The sequence below is a fragment of the Artibeus jamaicensis genome, unplaced genomic scaffold (assembly GCF_021234435.1).
Source record: "Artibeus jamaicensis isolate MK-2021 breed Jamaican fruit bat unplaced genomic scaffold, CSHL_Jam_final scaffold_1019, whole genome shotgun sequence".
Lineage (NCBI taxonomy): Eukaryota > Metazoa > Chordata > Mammalia > Chiroptera > Phyllostomidae > Artibeus > Artibeus jamaicensis.
Genome location: NW_026522025.1, coordinates 29,602,678 through 29,615,579, shown reverse-complemented (window position 1 = coordinate 29,615,579; position 12,902 = coordinate 29,602,678). Strand labels below are relative to the sequence as shown.

The 12,902-nt window shown below is 37.8% G+C and overlaps 1 protein-coding gene across 1 annotated transcript in view; it reads left to right on the top strand.

Moving 5' to 3' along the window:
* TTLL7 (tubulin tyrosine ligase like 7) overlaps positions 1-12,902 on the top strand; it is a 149,068-nt gene that overhangs the window by 27,274 nt on the left and 108,892 nt on the right. The window lies entirely within an intron of this gene.

Genomic DNA, 12,902 nt, shown 5'->3' with positions numbered 1-12,902 from the left:
AACCAATGTCACCCCAATACATTTAATTAAAAAATTCCCATATTGATTAGGAAAAAGATTTTAAAGATTTTGTCCATGTGCTTCTTCCCTGTTCATATCTAGAGGGAAAACATTTTAAATGAATTCAGTATGTACTGTGTGTTTCTAATTTTCTGTGATTTTGGGGGTGTGAATAGCACCTCATACAAATAGAGCTTGTACTGTAACTTTAGCACTAGCTATTTTTATTTGATGATCTGAGTCTTGGCATGAATTCCTGGAATCTGAGATTGGTTAGTTTACATTTTGATTTACTCTAGAAGTGTTGACCTTAGAGGTAGTTTAGCAAATATTCTGAGTACCAAAATAAACACAAAATGTTGTAATTCACAACCCCAAATCCTGTGTGATACTTAGGAATCAGTCTCTTTTGCTAATACACAGTTTTATGTATTATTTTAAGATATTTTTTATTAATACTGGGCAGTGAAGTTCATCCTGGCATCTGATTCATAATTGGTGATTTTCATATATTTGCTTCCTTCCTTTTGAAAATTGTTGAACTCCTCACTCTACTGTTTTGGAAGTTCTGCTTTCTAGGTCCAGTTTTAATTGGAATGTTAAAACTTATATTTTGAATGAACCCCTGAATGGAAAACCAATTCAGATCATTGATGACCAGCATTACCTATATATTTTCCTTTCTTTCCTAGGGCCAAAGGTTTTAGAATTTTAGGATGAGAATGGATCCTAGTTCCACTCCCCCGCCCCCCAGGTTAATACTTGGAAACACTAGTACCTTGTGCAGTTATCGTGCAGATTGTTGGCGTCAGGACTGGATTTGGAAGTAGACCAGCATCAGTCATTGGTATCAGTCATTGCTTTCCCTCTCCCTGTGCAGCTGCAGGTTCTGATTCTGTTCCCTGCAGGCTCAACCCTTTGCCCCTGAGCTAAGCCTGCCCAGGTCAGAGAATACCTGAGGATTCTCAGCTCTGACCAGGAGTGATTTCTGACATGAGTTGTGCTACCTTGAACTAGAAGCTCAGGGATGGGGAGTGGCAGTCCCATTCTAGTCCTCCAGGAGGTCCTGATGCGCATTCATGTTTGAGAATGGCTGGCACAGAGTAAAGGCTCAAACAGTGGTTGAAGCTGTCATTAGTTGTATATGCCTGAAATTTGGCTTGTCAGTCTGCTGCTGTTTTTCATTACAGTTCAGATACACCATTGTTTCGTTTACTTGGGGGAAAAACCCTCTGCTTTTTTCATATGCCACAATTTTATGTATGCTGGAAGAACTGTTTAAGGTAATGTTTAAAATGTTTTGCATACAAAAATGGAAAATACACGTAAAATAAGTTGATCAAGGTGTTGCTTAAACTTCACATTCAAAGAGAGATACTTCTGCCTTTTTTCATTCATAGTTCTCATTTCCATGTTTTCCAATGCAGCGTCATCTTCTGTGTCAGCAAGACTCAGCAGTACAAGGTTTCTTCTCCTTTTCTTTGTTGGCATATTAGAAATGTTTCAACGAAACAACATAGGAATGGCAGTAGTACAATACTGTGAATGTACTAAAAGCCACTGAAATGTATATTTTTAGATTGGTTAAATTTTATTTTTTCCATCACCATTTATCCCCCCATACCCTCTTCTACCTCTACCCACTACATTTCTTAAAAGAGTGTTTTATTATCATTTCTCAGTCTTTCAGTCTCTGGTACCGACTGTGCACACTTTAATGTGTGTGCACAGGCAGTGATAACTGTGTCACAACTGCCGCCTGGCTGATTGTGATTGTAAATGCATCATAATTTTAGATATTTTTAAGTGTTAACAAGACAAAATGATACAGTATGGTTTAGAATCAAAGAAATAGGATGGTATTACGGAGTAGTCTGTATTCGTATACTCATTTCCTCACTTCTAGAGATAAATACTATAGATTATGCAACTGTCCTCATCAGTTCCTTTTATACTAATCTATTATTAACCTCAGAGTAGGCCTTGGTTGTATGCAGGTTGGTATATCTTTCCCTCCAGAACCTTCTTGTCTTAAAGAGCATTTTGAATCACATTTTTAATCTCATGAAACATAGCTCACCCTATGGAATAATGAATGTGTTAGTCAAGGTTCTCTAGAGAAACAGGACCAAAAGTATATACATGGAGGTGAGGGAGGAGAGAGAGGAAGAGAAAGAAATATGAATGAATCAATGAGTGAATGAATATGAATGAATTGGCTATACAATTGTGGAGGCTGACAAGTCCAAAATTTGCAGGGTAGGTTGGCAAGCTAGAGGCTCAGGGAAGACTTGCTATAGCTTGAGTCTGAGGCTGAATTCCCTCCTTCTTGGGGGACCTCATTCTGTTTTCTCTTAAGGACTTTGACTGACTGAATGAGGCCCACCTGCAGTTTGAAGATGCCACGTGCTGTGGAGAATACAGACCACATATACACTGTATAGAAGCTTAAATTGTAGTTGCTTAAAGAAGACATTCGAGTGAATATGTAATTAATTAAATAACACCAGAAAACAATAATGTAGATACAGACTATTTAAAATTGCACAAGAAGTGTATATTGCTGTTGTAAGATTCATCTTTTCCATGTTCTCAGTAAAAGCATATCTTTTTTCTTTAGTAGGTTGACTGGGAAGATATAAATGAAACATTAAAGAAATAATCTGTTGGCATAAGTTCCAGCAGTGTGGCATTATTGCCAATGCCAGTTTAGGACAGAAATAGATGGCAGTTTTGCAGTGTATTGATTAAAATTAGTGTAAAGATTGCATGTGTTTTTCTAGTTAGGCTTGTATTTATGAATATTTTTGAATACTAAGTAGGATTAAAATATAGTAAATCCAAATCCTATAAGGCAAAACTGAAAATCAGCTTTGTTGATTTAGTATAATCCTTAATTTGTAAAACTCAGATGCATGTGGATATATGGGTGTATATCATTTTAATAGATAGTTAGGGTCAATTTTCATTTGTGGGTATAATTTGTAGTTGATATAGTCAGTATGTCAGTTCAGTATGTTTTGGATGAATTGTGGTCTTTTAGGTGGTTTTGGATCTCCTAAGTCTGTTCTCTTAAATAAACATGTATATGTTGAAGGAAGACACATTATATCCTTATAATATGAGCATTAAAAGTATTTTTTGCACCCTGGCTGGTGTAGCTCAGCAGATTGAGTGCCGGCCTGAGAACCAAAGGGTCACCAGTTCGATCCCCAGTCAGGGCACATGCCTGAGTTGTGGGCCACATCCCCAGTTGGGGGTGTGCAAGAGGCAAGCACACATTGCTGTTTCTCTCCTTCTCTCCCTCCCTTCTTCTCTCTGTAAAAATAAATAAATAAATAAAACTTTTATAAATGTTTTAAAAAGTTTTTTTTTTTGCTTTTATTAGAAATCTAATGAAATAGTGAAGAAGTTCCTAAACTTTGAAACAGATTTGCGATACATCTTTATATTATATACTCTGAGAAGAGAAGGTACAGGGCAAGAGAAGAAAGAATGATTAAAAACCAATTTATATTATTTGGGAGTGTAGCATCTGTGGGTATCTTATTACTGTGCACTGGTTAATTTCAGGCGCAAATTCTATTCTACATTCCATTATTGTTTGTCAGAATTAATGATAAAAATAGTTCTTCTGCATTTCTATAAAAGGACCGGTTTCACAGCTAAGATTGTGGTGCCAGACAGATACAGTGTTTTTATAGGTCTGAAATGCCTTTTGGGAATGATTCTCATTTTAAAATGAGCAAAAGTTATCAAAATATAGTTAAGTTAATTAGTTTTCTTAATAGTGGGCCTGTTAGGTAAAGGCTAGTAGTATTTTACTTTATTTTGTTTTCCAGTGGTTGACCTTTTAAATTCACTTTGCACCTAGTTTAATGCTTTAGAAACAGAATAGCCTTATGATTCTTTTGTTTCCTCCTGAAGGTGTTATGGTCATGTGCTCAGCTTAGTTGAGGAGGCATGCAGAGTGTGATACTTACTGGGCCGGTACATTTTTTTCTTTTCGTGTGGATTTTATAATCTTTGAATGCATGATTCTCAGACCATGGCTTAATTTTACTGGGATTTAATTTAGAGGAATTTGAAAACTGTGACCCAATCCTAGAAATCAATACTATTGCAATTTTTTAATTTCAAGTTTGAAAACCTCCTACACAACTGTAACTCTCTGCTATGGTAGTCCAGAAGTTTAGCTTCTGTACTCCAGGTTCTGTGTTTGCAATTGGAGAATATACAAAGTAGAAGGAATTTTAAAGCTGCTGCCTAGGAGCCAGTTGTCTCCTGGAGGAAACATGGGAGGAGTCCTCCTTACTTCACTTGAGTTGCGGCAATTGTGCAAGGTCCTCTTGAAATAATTTTCTTTATTTAAAAGCAAAATAGTGGAACCCAAGTTTCTTATTATTTGTATTGGTTAGGAGCTGGGTTTAGGCAAAAAACAAAACAAAACAAAACAAAGAAACAAGAAACCAAAAAACAAAAAAAAAACAGTTTTTTTAAATGTTACTGAAAAGTTCAGGAAGGTTGTGTATCTTTCTGCCTCCTTCGTGTTGACCTTCAGACTCTGTGCAGAGGCAAGATGAGGACCAGCAATGCAGGTATGTTTCCTCAAATTCAGCTAAACAGAAGGTATGTTCTTTAAGAGTCTGAATAGAGTTCTAGACTTGACTCTTGCTGACCTTACTTGGATCCTGTGTTCCTCTCTGAACCACTTTTACGGTCAGGGAGACAGAGTTTTGTGGTCATTGCAGATCTTAGTTATTTGCCCAGCCTAGGATTGGGATCAGCATGAACCCCATCTGAAGCATGTGGAGTGAGAGCAGGGGAGGAGTGCCTCACCAGAGGAAGTTCAGGTCATGGTTGACAGAAGATGAATGCATGTGGGCTGAGGCAAAAGCGATAAATGCCTAAAGCCATTGTGCCATTGATTTGGAATGTAGGCTGATATGCCTTTTTGAGAAACTAAAACAGTAATTTCTATCGAGGAGCATATTCATTAGAAGGCACATTTAGCAGACAGTAACAGAAACTGCAAATGATAGTGGCTTAACAGCAGGAAGGCTTATTTTCTCTGGAAGTAGATAGTCCAAGATCAATGCAGCACTGCCGTGCCAACCCAACACAACGTTGAATTGCTGCAGCTCCTGCAATCGCTACCTCACTTTTAAGGTGTTTCATTAAGAAGTTATGCTCAACAACTTTGACTTACACAGCATTGGCCATACCTTGGAAATATGGCCACATAGATCTGTAAGGAATTGTGGGAAATGTAGCTATTTAGCTAGGCATAATGCCACCCCTAATACTAACACAGTGTGTGTTTTATTAGTAAGGAAGAACTAGTGAATGGCTATTAGGGAGGTAGGTAGTGGTCTTTCAACATGTGTTAAATTATTAACTGGTATGAATGACATATGTTGCTTATTTAATTAACAACCCAGTGAATTTTGTACATTTAAGATTTAAAACTCATTTGAGATGGTAAAGTAAATAATGGAACTAATGTATACCTTAAGATTGGTAATGAGGAGTGCATTGAATGAATATCAGACAGGGTCGTCAAAGGAAGAGTTAGAGATGATTCTGACTGATGCTCTCTTGCATGTCCGGCTGTGGAGTGATGCCCTTTTCTAAGATAAGGAATGTGAGAGGAGTGTCAGGTTTTCAACAGAAGGTAAAGAGTTAAGTTTTGGACATTTAAAACTAAATGCTGGCATCAGATGACATTCTGGTGATGTCATTTGTTTACCAGCTGCACATTTTGTTATCTATTGTGTATTTTCTGGCAGAGAATGGAGAACTGGATATTTTAGAAATTCTCTGCTTTCTTTGGTTTTTCTCTTCCACCTGTGATCGAGGTTACTAGAAGTTACAGAGCATTGGGTCCAAAGGACCTTAAAATCCAGCTTTATATCTCGGAACAAGAGAGGTCTTTGTGTAGTGAAGCGTAGACCTGGTGTTTGGAAGATGAGATTCCCTGTCTTAGGTTTGGCACAGTTCTTTGTGGGGTAAGGAATGAGAAGAGGCCCACAGACTTATCAAGGTGACTGATGTATACAAAAGTTAATTGGTAATATGATATGTTATTCCTAGGGAGCAAGGGACATTTTTTTAGGCTGTTGGAGAAATATAGAACTGCAAAATTATATTCTGGGAGAAATTTACTCAAAGGGGCTTTTAACTCTACTCAACTAAGCATTTGTTAGTGACACCGAACTCACTTGTCTTCTGGCACTTTGATGGTGTGATTGTAGCTGTTACTTGCTTTGAAATTTATTTAATTCCATATTTATTGAGTGTTTTGCCTTTTTCATTATTCTAAATATGAAAATACAATTATTAATAAGGGAAAATGCCTTCAAGGTATGCTGTTTTATCATTACTTATTTATCACTCTACTTTTTCATGGCATAGTGGGCTAAATTCCACAGACGAGACATTCCGCAGAGCTTGGTGGACATTTTGCAGGGATGCTATAGTTTAACCACAGACATTGAACAAAGACTGATCAGGCTAAGGCAATTTGCAAAACAAACACACAGTGCACTCGTGGGAGCTACTGTTGTTTAAAGTTAATATTGTTATGGAATTAATAAACAGTTCTGTTTATTTTTACATAATGTCACACCTGGCTCCCTCTCAGGTTTTTAGAAGTGGATGATCAAATGTATATTTGCTTGGTTGTTTGTTTATGTCTAGAACACACTACAGATCCCGCTTTAGGGAATGTACCCGGTCTGAGAAAGGGAGACAAAAGCTTCTATGTTCAGGGAGTAAGGAGCTTCTCTAAGGACCCTTTTAACTTGCGCACACAGTGAGTGGTGCTGCCGTTTTCCTGTGATGACAATTGTGTGGATGATGCCACTTGTTTCCCAGTCAGGCAGCTGGCATTTTGAAACTCTGTTGTCATCTTTTGGCAGAGAGCACAGAAATAGGAGCAGTTGTAGTTTCAAAAGGGTCTTTCTGTATTTAAAAGCATTTTGTTTATAAAAGTAGAGGTTTTCTTTCTTTCCAGTCAATCACTAATTCTGTTGTCTTGTTCTCAGTACTTTTTCCCCATCTATCCTTTTCTGAAAGTTATCCTCAGAGTAGTTCTTCTCTCTGCAGGCCTTTTTTGGGTGAATGGTGCCACCTTCTACTCAGTTCTCCTAAGCCGGACAAATGCAAATCATTCGAGAGTAACTTTTCCTTCTTGATCAACAAGTTCCATCGTTGTTCTGTACTAGCAGTATTCTCTCTCCCTGCATCGGGTCCTTCTACCCAGGATCAAGCATCTTACCGTCTTTCCTGGACTTCTGCAGCACCCCCTTAAGACTCCTCTGGGATGGGAGTAAAAGACAGAAAACTGTACTTGAACAACAATTAAATTAAAAAAAAAGACTCCTTGTCCACTCTTGTCCCTCTTTCATCCTGGTGTAATCTATCACCAAAAAATGTGGGTTATGTTACTCCTTTTTAAGTCCTTCAGTGACCTCAAATGCCTATCAGTTGGACTGGACCTAAGTTTCCAGCCATGTGAGTTACAACACAATACTTCTAAGGAGACATATAATGGTTCAAACAACAGTATTTTGGCTATTTCATTTCCACCTCTCATTTTGAAAGAATGAAACATGATGAAGTTATATTCATGCTTCATGTTAAGAATTACATTTTCTATATATACAGAACATAGGTTAACCACTGTCTGTAGAACAGGATTGGCTGTTGCATTGATCCCCTTTCGCTTAGGAGTTATTGAACTTGATCTTTCTCATTCCCATGGATGTAGTTCTTTACACTTTTCTTCATATGCACTAAGTCCTGAGATCTATATTTTGTCTATAGCTAGTCATAAATTTAACACTATTTAAATTTTTATGTCAATGATATACTATTGTATGTACTCAGTACCTTTGACCTGCATTGTTTGTGTGTTTATGGCGTGGTTCTTCTTCATTTATTTTCACCGTTGTGTGAGTGTAGCAGAACGTGTTCTTCCTTCTGTTGATGTTCATTTGCATCCCCTCTCCCCCATTTTTCAGCCATTCACAACCTTTTCAGATTAGCTCCCATGCTTCCTGCCCAATAATTGTGAGTAGAGAGTATATTGTTCTTTGTGGTTGCTGTTAATCCTTATACATTTAATGATTTTTGGTAGATTGCTTATTCTTAAAATGAGTATCTTGTTTGCTCAGCATTGGTACCTGGCGTGAACTCGAGCATTGGGCATAACTGTCTTTCTAGATTAGCAAAACCATACCTAATTTTGCAGGGCTATCTGCAGCAGCAAATGTGAGAGCCTTTGTAGCAAATTTCTTCCTTTCCAGCTGCTCAGAGCTTTCCCTGGCAAATGTTTTCTCCTCTGCTTGTTGCTTGACCAGGTGACTTCTGTCATCCACATGGCTATGCTTCAGAAGACCAGCAAGGAGGGACAGACTCCAGGAGGGGAGTCCCTCACGTTCTTGGAGTTTGCACGCCACTAGCCCTTGGCCCTCTAGTCCAGTGGTTCTCAAACTGTAGCCTGCTTCGCAATCACCCATAGGGCTTGTCAGTTGATGGCCTCAGCCCTGAATGTCTTTCTAATTCAGAAGATCTGGGATTGGATCTGAGAATATTCACTTCTAATAAGCTTGCAGGTGATGCTGATGCTGCTGTTCCTGGGACTACACTTTGAGAATCACTGCTTTAGGCCCATATTTCCCAACCTATTTTATTATTTTGACTTATGGGCCCCTTTAATATTAAGATATACTGTATTTTAATATACTTTATTTTGCCATGTATAATACACAGCCATGTTTTTGGCCCAAACTTTCAGAAAAGAATTTTCATTTTAATTTTTTAGTTAAATTTTTTTAAGTTTTTAAAATTGGCATTCAATTACAGTTGTCTCCATTTTCCCACCACCATGCACCCCTGCCCCACCCATCCCTGCCACCCATGCTCATTCCTACCCACCTTTGGCTTTGTCCAGTGTCCTTTATATATGTTCCTTGATGACCCTTCCCCTAATTTCCCCCATTATTGCCTCCCCACTTCCCTCTGGTTACTCTCAGTTTGTTTTTTATTTCAATGTCTCTGATTATATTTTGCTTGCTTGTGTGCTTTGTTTATTAAGTTCCACTTATAAGTGAGATTATGTGGTATTTGTCTTTCACTGCCTGGCTTACTTCACTTAGCATAATGTTCTCCAGTTCTATCCATGCTGACACAAAGGGTAGGAGCTCCTTTCTTTCTGCTCTGTAGTATTCCATTGTGTAAATGTACCACAGTTTTTTGATCCATTCATCTACTGATGGGCACTTAGATTGTTTCCAGCTCTTGGCTATTGCAAATTGTGCTGCTATGAACATTGGGGTGTAAAGGATCTTTTGAATTGGTGTTTCAGGATTCTTAGGGTATAATCCCAGCAGTGGAATTGCTGGGTCAAAAGGCAGTTCCATTTTTAGTTTTCTGAGGAAACTTCATACTGTTTTCCACAGTGGCTGCACCAGTCTGCATTCCCACCAACAGTGTACTGTTGCTTAACAGTGTACTGTTAAGTCCTTTGCTCATTTTTTAATTGGGTGGCTTTTCTTCCTGGAGTGGAGTCATGTGAGCTATTTATATAATTTAGAGATCAAACCCTTGTCTAAGGTATCATTTGCAAATAATTTCTCCCATATGGTTGGTTCCCTTTTCATTTTGCTGATATTTTCTTTAGCAGAAGCTTTTTAGTTTGATGAAGTCCCATTTGTTTATTCTTTCTTTTATGTCCCTTGTTCTAGGGGACATATCAGTGAAAATATTGCTGCCTGCAATATCTGAGATTTTCCTGCTTATGTTGTCCTTGAGGACTCGTATGGTGTTGTGACTTATGTTTTAGTCTTTTATCCACCTTGAGTTTATTTTTGTGGTTTGGTGTAAGTTGGTGGTGGAGTTTCATTTTTGTGTGTGTAACTGTCCAGATCTCCCAACACCATTTATTGAAGAGAAACTATTTCATTTTAATTTTTAATTTATTTATTTATTTATTTATTTATTTATTTATTTATTTATATTGAGATAGTTTTCTTTTCTTTTTGGATAACATTTTAGATATTTATGTATTTAATTTTTTAAAATTTATTTAATTATTATTCAAGTACAGTTTTCTGTTTTTTTACTCCCATCCCAGCCCACCCCCCACCCAGTGCTCCCCACCTCCCTCCCATTTCCACCCCCCTTAGTTGTTGTCCATGTGTCCTTTATACTTGTTCCTGTAAATCCTTCCCCTTTTCCCCCTGAAATTCCCTCCCCTTTCCCCTCTGGTCACTGTCCCCCTGTTCTCTATTTCAGTGTCTTTGGTAATATTTTGCTTGCTTGTTTGTTTTGTTGTTTAGCTTCCTGTTAAAGGTGAGATCATATGGTATTTGTCTTTCAACCCCTGGCTTATTTCACTCAGCATAATGCTTTCCAGTTCCATCCATGCTGTTGCAAAGGGTAGGAGCTCCTACTTTCTTTCTGCTGCATAGAATTCCATTGTGTATATGTACCATAATTTTTTGATCCATTCATCTACTGATGGACACCTAGGTTGCTTCCAGCTCTTGGCTATTGTAAATTGTGCTGCTATGAACATTGGGGTGCATAGGTTCTTTTGGATTGGTGTTTTAGGGTTCTTAGGATATAATCCCAGCAGTGGAATTGCTGGATCAAAAGGCAGGTCCATTTTTAGTTTTTTTTTAGAAAATTCCATACTGTTTTCCACAGTGGTTGTACCAGTCTGCAATCCCACCAACAATGGATTAGGGTCCCCTTTCCCCCACAACCTCTCCAACACTTGTTGTTTGTTGCTTTGTTTATGATGGCCATTCTGACTGGTGTGAGGTGGTATCTCATTGTGGTTTTAATTTGCATCTCTCTGATAGCTAGTGATATTGAGCATCTTTTCATGTGTTCTGGATCTTTTGTATATCCTCCTTGGAGAAATGTCTGTTCAAGTCCTTTGCTCCCTTTTTAATTGGGTTGCTTGTCTTCTTAGAGTGAAGTCATGCAAGTTCTTTCAATATTTTGGAGATTAAACCCTTGTCTGAGGTATCATTGGCAAATATGTTTTCCCATACAGTTGGACCTCTTTTTATTTTAATACTGTTTTCTTTAGCCATGCAGAAGCTTTTTATTTTGATGAGATCCCATTTGTTTATTCTTTCCTTTGTGTCCCTTGCTCTGGGAGACATATCAGTAAAAAAGTTGCTGCGTGAAATATCTGAGATTTTCTTGCCGATGTTCTCCTCTCGGACTTCAATGGTGTCACAACTTATATTTAAGTCTTTTATCCACCTTGAATTTATTTTGGTGTTTGGTGTAAGTTGGTGCTCGAGTTTCGTTTTTTTTGCACATAACTGTCCAGTTCTCTCAACACCATTTGTTGAAGAGGCTATTATTAGTCCATTTTATGTTGCTGTCTAGTTTTTCCATTATAAAGGAATTTTAGCATTTATTTTTGAACACATTATAGTACATGAAATTTTACGTGACAAATAATTAACAAAATGCAGGAACAGTTACAGAGTATTTCGGGTATGACCCATGTATAATGTGAATCCTTATATTTCCCTAAATATTTTGGGAAAAAAGTGCACATTATAAATGGCAAAATATGGCAGTTTCACATCGCCCACATGAATTTATAACTGTTTTATAATTTTTACATGTTATAAAGAAGGGTTTTGAGCTAAAAATTTGTATCAGCATAATATTAAACATTGCCGTCATCTAGAATCTCCTGGCCCAATGCATGATCTGTGGGCTGGGGTACCTGGGAACTTGATAGAAATGCAGGCTCTCAGGCCCCACCCTGACCTAATGAATCACAGTCTGAAGTTTAATAATATGCCCACGTGATTAGTATACATAGTAACCCTTAAGAAGCTACTGGTCTGAGGCTCATATTTTGATACAATATTAATGATATTCAAAACAAAAATACTTCAAATTTTAGTATCTAAAAAGTGGCACGTTTCATTCACTTTCATTTTCTTGCTATTATCCAAGAAAAAGCATCATTTCTTTGAAAACAGAATGAGGATATCAAATTGGTTTGGGGCCAACTACTGAAATTGAATGATGCACTATGCCACAAAAACGGGCATAATCTTATTCATGGTTAGAAATATTACTTGTTGCCCATAAAAATATCAACTGCCTTATTTTAATAATTTCCATGAAATAATAGATTTCTGACTGGTACTTGCCATAACCTCTCTGCAGATAACACATTATGTGTATATGTGAAGAATGTGTCCCCCCAAATGAAAAGCTTAACTGGGTATATTTTTGCTGTATTTATTAATTTTTGATTGTTTGGAAGCAGTAGTAGGAACATCTTTCATCAGATAATTACAGTTTACGATTCCCAAGAGAGGAGTGTCTTGAGGCAAATTTGCAGAATTATTATCATTTAAAATGTTCTAATAACTTGTGTTTTTATATTGTTCATTATAGTTCTTTTTAAAGTAACCGTCAATGGGGATAATAAAAGCTCAACCTTTCAGGGTTGTGAAGATCAGTTTTGTATATGGAAAAACCTAGAGAGTGCCTGTCACATGGTGTGTTTTCATAAGTTACTGTGTCAACCCCATCCTCCTCTTCCCCTTCCTCCTTTCTTATTCCTCTGCCACACCATAGTTACTTCAGAACATAGCAGCTCAGGACAGAGGAGTGTAACTATCCACCGTGTAAAGCCAAGGGGTAGGCTGGATGCAGTAGAGAGTGCCAGCTGCTTTTTCCCAGGCGGTGGAGCGTGCTACCGTAGTGTCTGGGGCTGGATAGGCAGGTGGAAGTAGGGACAAATCAAGGTTGGTGGTGGTGGTTAGTGCCACTGGCTTTCTTCCCCTACTGGTCCTTTGATACGATTGCAGTTCCTAACTCTTTGTTGGCTGGGGTCATGTGCCTGCTTC